Source organism: Brienomyrus brachyistius, chromosome 12 (genome assembly GCF_023856365.1).
Source record: "Brienomyrus brachyistius isolate T26 chromosome 12, BBRACH_0.4, whole genome shotgun sequence".
Taxonomy (NCBI): Eukaryota; Metazoa; Chordata; class Actinopteri; order Osteoglossiformes; family Mormyridae; genus Brienomyrus; species Brienomyrus brachyistius.
Genome location: NC_064544.1, coordinates 19,098,128 through 19,109,000, shown reverse-complemented (window position 1 = coordinate 19,109,000; position 10,873 = coordinate 19,098,128). Strand labels below are relative to the sequence as shown.

General features: G+C 40.8%; 1 long non-coding RNA gene across 1 annotated transcript; it reads right to left on the bottom strand.

The window, feature by feature from the left end:
- Positions 1–2,818: 2,818 nt before the first annotated feature.
- Positions 2,819–9,632, bottom strand: LOC125705035 (uncharacterized). The gene is made up of 7 exons (XR_007381328.1): positions 8,730–9,632; positions 7,315–7,395; positions 6,978–7,053; positions 5,701–5,802; positions 4,915–5,019; positions 4,163–4,260; positions 2,819–2,935 (listed from the first exon to the last, which is right to left on the bottom strand). It is a non-coding gene; the product is annotated as an uncharacterized LOC125705035 (long non-coding RNA).
- Between the last annotated feature and the right edge of the window lie 1,241 nt (positions 9,633–10,873).

The window sequence follows — 10,873 nt, the reverse complement described above, 5'->3', positions numbered from 1 at the left end:
TCGGTGCCATTGGCTTTGGATAAACTGAACTGTCAGTGCTGTCACTCTAGCTTCACAATCCCTTGTGGAGCTGGAGTGCTGACATTTCAGGGACTCCCCATGCCTGCATTCCCACTTGCCTCTCCCTCCTATTGATGCTGCCATAGCCATATTTGCCGGAGCTTGTACATTGGACTTCATATTGCACTCATCTAGCTTTTAGCACTGCCGATAGCCTCCTCTACTTTGACTAATTGTACATTTTATTTCCCCTACTCCTCCTGGAGGGTGATGCCTGGAGACCTCAATCTATCAAGATGTCCAGCATACCCTACTACATGTGACGTTGCCACCACCAGTGACGTCCCTGCATCCAGCTCGGCCTTCTGCCTGTGTCATCTTTCATGTCTGACACCACTGCCTTACCTTTAATTGCCTGGCGATTGGAAGAAGACTCTGCATTGGCTTGTCATCTTTCCTGCTTTCCAGTTATTTCCCAAATCTTATGATTGGGACAATATGACTTGACTCTTATTTGACTCTCCCTGCCGGCCCCTGGAGGATGGGCTCCCCCTTTGAGTCTGGTCCCTCCCAAGGTTTCTTCCTTCTTGGGAGTTTTTCCTTGCCACTGTCGCCTTTGGCTTGGCTTGCTCACTGGGGGCTTTGGGTGCTGATACTGTAAAGCGCTTTGAGACAATGTAATGTTGTGATAATGCGCTATACAAAAATAAATTTGTTGTTGTTGTTGTCATTTCATGTGTAACGCCCCCTGGCTTGTCTGGCTGTGTTGGAGTGCGCCCCCCAAATCCTTTTCTTTGCTGTAAGAGATCTTTCTCTAATGTTAATCAATGCATTAATTAGAAATAATTATTTACCACAGACAATCAGGAAGTTAGTAATATCTTTCAAATTATTCTAGGAACTGATGATGGACAGCATAGTTCCATATTCATCTCTCCCCGTAATACTTACCTCAATGAGTTTTAATCAAAAATGTAACACTCCTTTACCCTTTTTTTAAATACAAATGTTACCCCCACTAGAGAATTACCAATAGAGAAGAAATGTAATGGAGTTTAACTGTTTACTGAAAATATGCATATAAATTAAAATCAAACAGGCCCGCAATCAGGGCCGGTTCTAGACAGGCATATATTATGAGGGGGCAGACAGAAATGTGAAAGGGGCACATGGTGGCGATGGAGGCAGGAAAGGGGTGGGGGTGCTCTGGATAACAGTTTTTGTCATGTAATTGGATTGTACTTTGTCAGGACTCTACCCTAAGACCTGTCCAACTTGGGTGTCCCACCTGAAGGCTGAGCTTCTGCTGGTGTAGCTCTTAGGGTCACTGAGGCACACAAACCCCCTGATCTACTATGCTACTGCTATTGATACAGGCAGGAGCAGCACCACACTTTCTAAAAGCTTGGAAAAAAGGATGCATCTCTCAGCATTAACTTTCCTTTTGTGAGCTGCTGGAAGCTGGGCTGGCCTGATTTTGATGAAAACTTGGTATTTTGATCCTTATAGAGAACACTGAAAATTCCCCAAGTTTTATTGAAAAATTCTGATGCAGTCCAAAGTTATGGCCCTTTCAAATATGGGTGCCACGCCCTTTTTTTTCAGTTGCGAATCGCACATATAATTTGTAAGGGTTTTCAGGAGACCGTATCTTCATTTCTAAGCATGCTAGAGAGCTGGAAATTGCTCTGCTGACCTACTTTTCTCTGCTCTTTCAGTATCTGGCATTAAAATTAAGTTAATTCCTATCACTAACTATCTACACAGTCAACCACGCCCCCGAAGTAGGGAGTCCTGTGGGGGGTTTCTCACCTGTGACCATTTTCAGATGGCAATATATCAAAGAATAAATTGTTATTTAGAATGAATTTGCATCTACTTACAGTATCTTCCTCAAATAATAAAAATATAGAAGAATATTGGATGTAGGTGTGGTGGTGACCCCACAGCTTGGGATCAAAATCCGAAAAAAGTGCCTGGGGTTGAACCAATCTGATTTTCCAGATTCCGAAAGAGCAGGGAAAAGTATGTCAGGAGAGCAATTTTCAGCTCTCTAGCATGCTTAGAAATGAAAATACGGTCTCCTGAAAACCCTTACAAATTATATGCGTGATTCACAAGTGCAAAAAAGGGGCGTGGCACCCATATTTGAAAGGGCCATAACTTTGGACTGCATCAGCATTTTTCAATAAAACTTGGGGAATTTTCAGTGTTCTCTATAAGGATCAAAATACCAAGTTTTCATCAAAATCAGGAATGATGCCCATGGAGCCCCTGGTTGATTTGGCATGGACTGACCCTGCTTCCTCAAAGCCTCCCGCTGTTGCGCAGCTCATTTTGCTGTGCCCTGCCTAGTGAGAAACCAGCTCATTTGCATACTAACAGTGATTGGATGTTTAGCTGGTGGGAGGGTGAGTGGGGTGATCTCTGCCGAGGGCAGTGTACGCCTGCACACAAACAGAGTGCAGAGGGAAAGAGCGAACAAGAGGTGAAACCTATCATCATTTGTGCCTTTTCCAGTGGATTTTTCATTTACTATGTAGTAAATCTTGTCCATATTCAGTTTGTGGGTAACCTATTATTTTCTTTCTCAACTTCTTAAAGTTTAATTTAAGGGGGCAGGACATTTGTTTAAGGGGGTGTTGTCCCCTCTTGCCCCAGCGTAGAGCCAGCCCCGAACTCTACCCAGGACAGAGGTGGGATTCACACCCCAAACTCTGGAGGAGTCAGGCAACAGTGCTGCCCACTAAGGCTTTTCAAAAGTAACTATGCTATGGGAATTTTTTTTAAGTGTCAAGAACTATAGGCCAATATAAAGCAATATATCCATAAGTATAAGTATACTTACAAAGAAAATCATTACTTAGAATGTCTCTAAGTGACTGTTCTCCAGTTGTCTTTCGGGAACGTATTGTTCGATGCACACAAACACCGACTGAAATGAGACAAAAATAGAATCAGTCATTATGAAATTCATGCCAGAAACACAGTTCAATAACCATATAAAAGCCTGCTCTTTCTTTTCCTGTAATGTTAGCATGCCTTGTACCACTGAAAGTTTTCTCTGCCTTCCTTCTTGGGAATTTGTTGTTCCTGTCCTCTGTGGCTGCCTGGCTTGATCTCTCTCTCTCTCTGTATGTCTACTGTTCTGTCTCACTGATGTTGTCCTGTGTCACAACACACCCAGGTAAAGCACCATGGCCCAACTCTGTTGCTCATGGTGCTTCATAAAACCACATCACATTGAAACTGAACTGAATTAAACAAGGGAGTTTCAGTCGAGTACTCCATCATCGAGTGCTGTGCAAAATCATAGTCAATCAAAAAAAAAAAATCTTTTAACTGTGGTTGTGTGCTTCACACCACTCCATCTGATCCTTGCCATTGTGTTTGGTGATATGAGGCTTGAATGCCGCTGCTCGGTTGGCAACCTTTACACACTATGCACCTCAGCACTTGGCAACACCTCTCTGTTACTTTACGGTTTACGTTTCTGTTAGCCTTAAACACTTCCACTTTGCATTAATACCACTTACAGCTGACCGTGGAATATCTAGCAAGGAAGAAATTTCACAAAATGTCTTATTGCAAAGGTGGCATCCTATGACAGAACCATGCTTGAATTCACTGAATTCTTCAGACTGACCCATTCATTCATAAATGTATGTAAACCTGACTGCATGGCTAGGTGATTAATTTTATGCACCTGTGGCAATGGGTCTGAATGAAACACCTGAATTCAGTGATCAAGAGGCGTGTCCCAACACGTTCATCCATATAGTGTAAGCACCTGGTGAGTAAGTGTTTATTTGCTTGGACAAACCCCCCACAAAATTTAACATTAGAATAGATGCAGGTTCCTAAGCATCTCCTATGATTAAAGGTCACTTAATTAAATTTAATTCGATTATTTCATGAGATATTGATTAACTAAACACAGTATGACAAGGTCGAGTCATCAAATGCATCTGTAATGTGCATGGCAAAAGGAAAACATTCACTTAAGTATCAAAGTCATGCAAATGCTCATATTTCATGCTTATTTAATTCAATGCAATGTACAACATAAACCCTGAAACAATTCATTTTACTGCAGTATTCCTGAAGATGAAACAAATGTCAGACAAAAAAATATATTTACAAAACTTGAAAACATACTTACAAGACAATAAAACCAAGGAAAGCAGAAAAAGTGATGCAGTAAATGTTCTTTCCAAGCAGCATCTGCATGATCTTTTTTCAAATACATGCTGAGAGCAACTAAAAATGTAAGAATATCATCAGTCACCATGAAACTGTCACAGAAAGGATAAAATGAACAAATCCACCATTCCATCCATCATATCCCCTTCTCAAGTACAGTCCCATGGTGAGTCTATCCCTAAAAAGCCCAGAGCAGGGTACACCCTGGTGGGTGCCAGTCCATCACAGGGCACAACAACTCACACACAATGGACCATTTTATCTAAATGAATGCCCCCGCCCCACCCGAAAAACATTCAGAGTACATGGAGGGAACCAGTGCAACCACAGGGAGAACATGCAAACAGCACACATGAGAACTTATACAGACTTACTCATGGATGAAGCCATGATGAGCAGAGATATAATTCCCGTCATTGCTGATATGTAGGCACATATTTTCCGTGAAAAATCATTTATCTAAATCACAAAGTGACCAGCTGCAAAGAAGTGCCAAGGTGAGCCTGTCCCAGTTAGCGTAGGGTAAACCCTGGTGGGGTGCTATCCAATCATACATCACATCCATTGACACACAGTGGGCCATTTTTAGACCCCATTTTACCTAAATGCATGTTTTTGTTGTGTGGGGGGAATTCAGACTACATGGAGGGAACCAGTGCAAATACAGGGAGAACATGTAAACAGCACACATGGGAACTTATACAGACTTACTTATGGATGAAACTGTGATGAGCAGAAATATAATTCCAGTTATTCTTGCTGCGATGCCACGAATTTTTACAGAGGAACCTTTCATCCAAAGCACAAAGCGAAGAACTGAAAGGAGGAGAGGACAGAGTCAAACGATGTGAAATTCTTCCCAGGCACAGCATAAAAAAAACCTATGTGTTCACTGTTGCTGTGCACTGCACAGACCTGTCTGGGTTTGAAACCCATGTTGGACACTGTGGTAGTAAAAGAACATCCCACTTTAATTTGCTGATGTAAATGGGTATGTTATAAATGGGGGATGTTATACTAGACATCCTATAATACATAGATATCCATCTACCCATAGTGGGCAGGGTCACAGGGGGCCTGGAGCCTCTCCCAAGCAGCACAGGACAGAGGTACAGCTTGGATGGGAGGCCATACACACACAGTGACATGCTATGGGCAATTTACAGACATCAATTAACCTGAGAGAGAGACTGTGGGCTGCTGGAGGAAACTGGAGTAACTGGTAGAAACCCACATGACATGGGGAGCAAATGCAGACTGTACACAGACACAGAGAAGTGGGGCTCAAACCAGCACCCTGGAGGTGTCAGGCAGCAGTGCTGACCACTGAGCCACTGCTGCCCCATGGATACAGATTAACAGTGAACAAAAAAGATATTATACAAATGTAAATTATGTAAATTGTCATACATTTCTGTTTTTAAATACAAAGTACAAAAGAAATACCACTACAGATAATTCTGAATCAATACTCCTGAAATTGATTGACAAACTTACTTTGGACTATAACCAAAAAAAAGATTCCACCCAAAATGCCTCCAAGCATTGCTTTCTCGGCTGGAGTTGGGGAATATTTCGCTGAAATTTTAATGAGAGAACCTGAAATGAAATAATTGTCAGTCATCATAAAATTCATTTCAGACACATAAAATATATATATATATGCAGCAGAACAGAATAGAACTTGATTTTGGTCTGGAAAGAGTGTAAGGAATAATTCAGTATTTCCAGACTATTGCAACAACATTGGCCTACTTCCTGTTTTAAATAAAAACATCTAAACGTCCCCCACCCCCCAATCAAGAACTTTTATTATCTGTACTCCCCTCTAGCCGTACCATCATATTTTGTGGTGCCAAATGTACATTCCAGATAGAGAATTAGATTAAGAAGAGTTACAAAAATTCAGTGAGGGTGTTTGGCTGGGAGACATTATTCACCCTAAATCATGATTCCAAACAGCTATAAAGCCAAACTGCCCCCAGTCTAAACAAAGGCAGTTTACTCCCTTAATCCATCAGCCTCCCTCTGGTCCAGGTGCTGACAGGAATCTCCAGGCCTGCAGAGCTGTGGAGCAGCTACTTCATGCTGCTCTTCCTCTGCTTATTATTATTTTAAATAGACCTCATTCCTTATCTATTTAAAATGGTCCCCTTTCAGACAGCTGGGCACTGGAGCAGTTCAGGTTAAGCAGCTGTCTAAAGGTAAACAGGCTGAGCTTCTCCCAGGACTTGGGCTGGAAAACTTCAGGTTACTGGTCCTTATCTTACCCACCCTGCTAAGGACCGGCCCTCTTAACTGGGTTACTGCATGGGGGAGTAAGCTGGGGATTCAGGTGGGAATCAAACTCTGATTTAAAGGTATTTCAAAACCTAAGTGACAGACAAAATTACTACAAGTCATAAATGAGATGAAAAATTATATTATAAAACACTGAAGTATGTTTGCCATCTTCAAAGATGCACCACAGTGTGTTTAATATTTTCACAGGAGCTGCTGCTTCATTCAGATTTACTGTCCATGTTTCAAATCCATAAAATGACATTTTACTTATCAGAAGCTTTTGTCCAAAGCAGCATGAAATTGGCCATCAGAGATTATGGTCAGCCAGTGTTCCTGAAGCAGCTGGGATTAAGGGCCTTGCTTAAAAGCCTAACACTGATAATGTTACTCTGCAAAGCAATAGCATTTGAACCCACAAACTTCCAGACATGGGCACAGAGCCTTAACCTGCTGAGCTGCACACCTCCCCACATCGTTACACTTACTCTTACCTGTGCATACAGCTGTGATAATGATGGTGCTTCCTAAAGACAGAGTTGGCCATTACCTCATTCTCATCCTTTTCGTCTGTAAAATTAATATGTCTTACTATAACAAATACAACATATCTCAAGTCACAATAAATACACCTAATTATTTGGGGGAAAATTGTTTATACTCTCAGACAGGGGTGAAGGCAAAATGTCACAAGTTCTTTTCTTTGGTTTATTATTTTTGGGGGATACATGCAGTCATTTGGGTGTCAGTCTCTGCCCATTGGTGCCAACACTGCCATTTTAAACAGTGTATACTGGAAACACAAGGAAACCTGAACATAAGTAGACCCACCTGTATATGGAGCCATATTAAATAGCATCAGGATAATCAGCAGACTAATGACAGAACCAGTAACAGCCTCTTCTGTGGATCCTGAGAAACAAGAGTTACAGATAAAACTGAAGGAATATTTTCCTCTTACAGTATTTATGTGAGCAGCCATAGAATTGTTCCCCAGTTCTGAATGCAGCACTAGGATCCCTGTTATTCCTGTTTGGGAGCAGCGTGTGGCTCTGTGGGCTAAGCCTGTGTGCCTGTAATCAGAAGGTCACAGGTTCACACCCCGCCTCAGACTGTGGGTCCTTGAGCAAGGCCCTTAATTCCCAGCTCCCTGGGCGCCGCTACGGGTGGCAGCCCTTCGCAGACAACTTCCTCTATGAAAAAAGAGCAAGTTGTGGGAGGCGTAAAGACAATTTCCCTACGGGGACAATAAAAGTATCGATTGTTGTTGTTAAATTTCTTAGCTTCTCATAACTTCCTTCTTTCTACTCTGCTGAACTTTACATTGGATTTCATGTTACCTGTCACTTCATTACTGACTGCTAACATCTAAAATTCTACAGTCACCATGAGACTCTGCTACAGTACCTATATATTTCATCACACTGTGTTTAATGATCTCCCAGTTCATGTAGGTACTGTAATCCAGAAAAGCAGATACGCATTTTGAATAAACATGAAATAAAATCTGCACAGTTCTACAAGCAATATTTACATTGCCAACATACTAGAAAATGTGCTGTATTTCCCCCCAAAAGCCTCATCAAACCCCTCCCCCAGCAAATATAATTCCTACTCCTCCCACATCCCCTGACCTTTCTAGAATTACTGGATTGACTAACAAGAGACATGAAAGCCAATTTTTTAAAAAGTGCTCATTGAGTCATAGTTGTGACACATAACAGAAATGACACCTGTTCATTTACTGTGTATTCCACTTACATGCCATTTTGCACAACTTTTCAAGAGCAATTAGGTGGTTACGTTTATGTTTTTGTCTTAATGTCCATGTCTTAAGATGTCTTTTATATTATTATATTTTTCTCTCTAAATATTTATATAGTAGAAACTTGGAACTTGAATGCCTCATACCTCGACCAACTTGGACATCGACCCAATGCAGGTACTCATGCTTGGTCTCTTTTGAAATGTCTGTGTGGTGGACATAACGGTATAACGGTATGAGCCCCCTCAGTGAACAAAAACCCCACCATTAACATTACAGTTGACCGTTGGCTTGTGAACTTATCTGTCCAACTATCAGAGATGCTATACTAATATTTTGGATTTCTCTATTTATTAACTACGGCCTTTGCTGTATTGTTCATAAAAGAGATTTTTCAATAATAATAATAAAATCACTAGATAGAGATGATTAACAAAACCTGCCTGATTTCAAAGCGTTCTTTTGTATTTAATAGGCTCACCTTCAGTTACACCCCATAGGATGAAGGCTGCGGAAACCATGATCTGTGGAACTGCGACATGTGACCAGTGACTCAACAGAGCCTGTGTGATTTTACCTATAGACAGAAAATAGAACCAAATTTAACCACATGCTCTTTGACATTAGATGATGGTTTATGCAAAGGTAACGATCTACAGTCATCCTCAGATGGTCATTCTGCTGCAAGCTGACCTACAGACACCCAGTACAGACTGTCAGTCTCACTAGATGCACTTGAGGTCTGATCCGTGCTTTATAGAAGTTGAATAAAAACCACTTACCTTTCCTTCTTAAATTCCAGACAGATAAAGCACCAGTAAGTAGGACTACAGGTGTGACAGTGATGCAGAGCACCAGAATCAGCAAATGCAGGGATGAATAACATAAAATATTCAGAATTACATTCCATTAGTCATTTTCCCAAAACAGTCTTAAAGTACTAGATTGTAATAACAGTGCATTTTTTTTGTGCATGATTCCTCTTAATGGTCTTACATTAAAAAGTAATAAGGAAACCATAATTGTGCATTATAATACTGCACTCCAATCAAATACAAGTTTATCAAATGCACAAAAGCAGGGCTGCAAATAATGACTATTTTTCTATTGATTAATCTATAAATTATTTTACTGATTGGTTGATTAATGATTAACTTTCCTCTTGAAAATCAAATTGACAATTTAATTTAAGTAAATTTTATTTGACAACAACAAACTACACACACACTGTACCGTCAATCAATGTAAAATGCGGCCAGATTTTAGTCTAAACATTTTCTCAGACACTTAAACGGAGATACTAATGTAGCAGGCAGACAACTTCATAGCTTTAATAATGAGTGTATTTAGCCGCTACAGGAACAAAAGATATTAAAAAGCTCCCCATACTTGTCACGGGTCGTGGGCAACGATCGCGAGCAGAGAGCGGCGATCGTGCGGAAGGAGCAGGCAAGCAACAGTATACGGGAAAACGGGGGTTTATTCTCACAGACGAGGGCACGAACATCGACTGACATCAATGACAGACAAGGAAAACTGGGGAGACCAGGACTTAAATGCACAAGACTGATTGAAAGCAAACGGACACAGCTGGGTACAATCCGGGAAACACATGTGGGTAGGCAGGGGGCGTGGCACACAGGAGGAGCCGACGAGCAGGGCATGACAATACTAATGGCAATTTAATAAATATGAATAGAAAACACGGCAGCCCATCATCCAGAATAGCTCCTGCGCGTTTCCTCTTCAGGTGCTCGTGCATAGCACTAGTGCCGCCGTGGTATACCACAGAACCTCGTTGTAAGATCACCTTTCTGTTTTGTGATAATCTGAATAACCCAGTTACGTACTGATATTAAAAGAAAACATTTGTTATAGTGAATTGATGTGAATTATAAATCATAAGGGTGAACTTTAAAATAATAACAATAATAAAAGCGTTAATTTAAGATATTGATGTCTACGCATTTTCAGCATCAACGTTCTTGACTACATTAACTAACCACGGCAGCCCTATACAACAGTACAACAGAAGTGCACAGTAATAAAATGCAGTAATAAGAAAAGGGTTGTAAGAGAAAAGAAAACAGAGTAATAAGACTAGAGTTGACACCATTACTCGATTAAACGTGATTACCCAGTTATTTTGAAGCATTGATTTAAAATTTTCCTTTGCGATACTGTGGAAGGAATTAAGACGGCACACAGGGGATGAGTTTCCAAATAAGCAGCGAAATAATCAGTTCTGTGGAAGCACTTCTTAAGTGAAATGAAAATGCAATTGACTGTCAGTATTGCAAAGCAGAAATTAAATATCACCACAGAAGGATTGCAATACAAATACATTTTAAAACACATTTGGGTTTTGACACACTTTGCACTTACTTTCTAACTAATCATTGGTAAAAAGGTTAGCCCCTCTTGCTTAGCTGCATCATATTACATAATACAGCACCAAATAACCACATAAAATTAAAGGGGAAGTTCACTCAAACTGAAAATACAATATGTCTTGTTTCTCTGGGTTGGGGCCCCAGAATAGGGCCCCAACCCATCACAAGGCACACTCACACACCATTCACTCACACATGCACATCTACAAGCAATTTGGCAAGTCCAATTAAC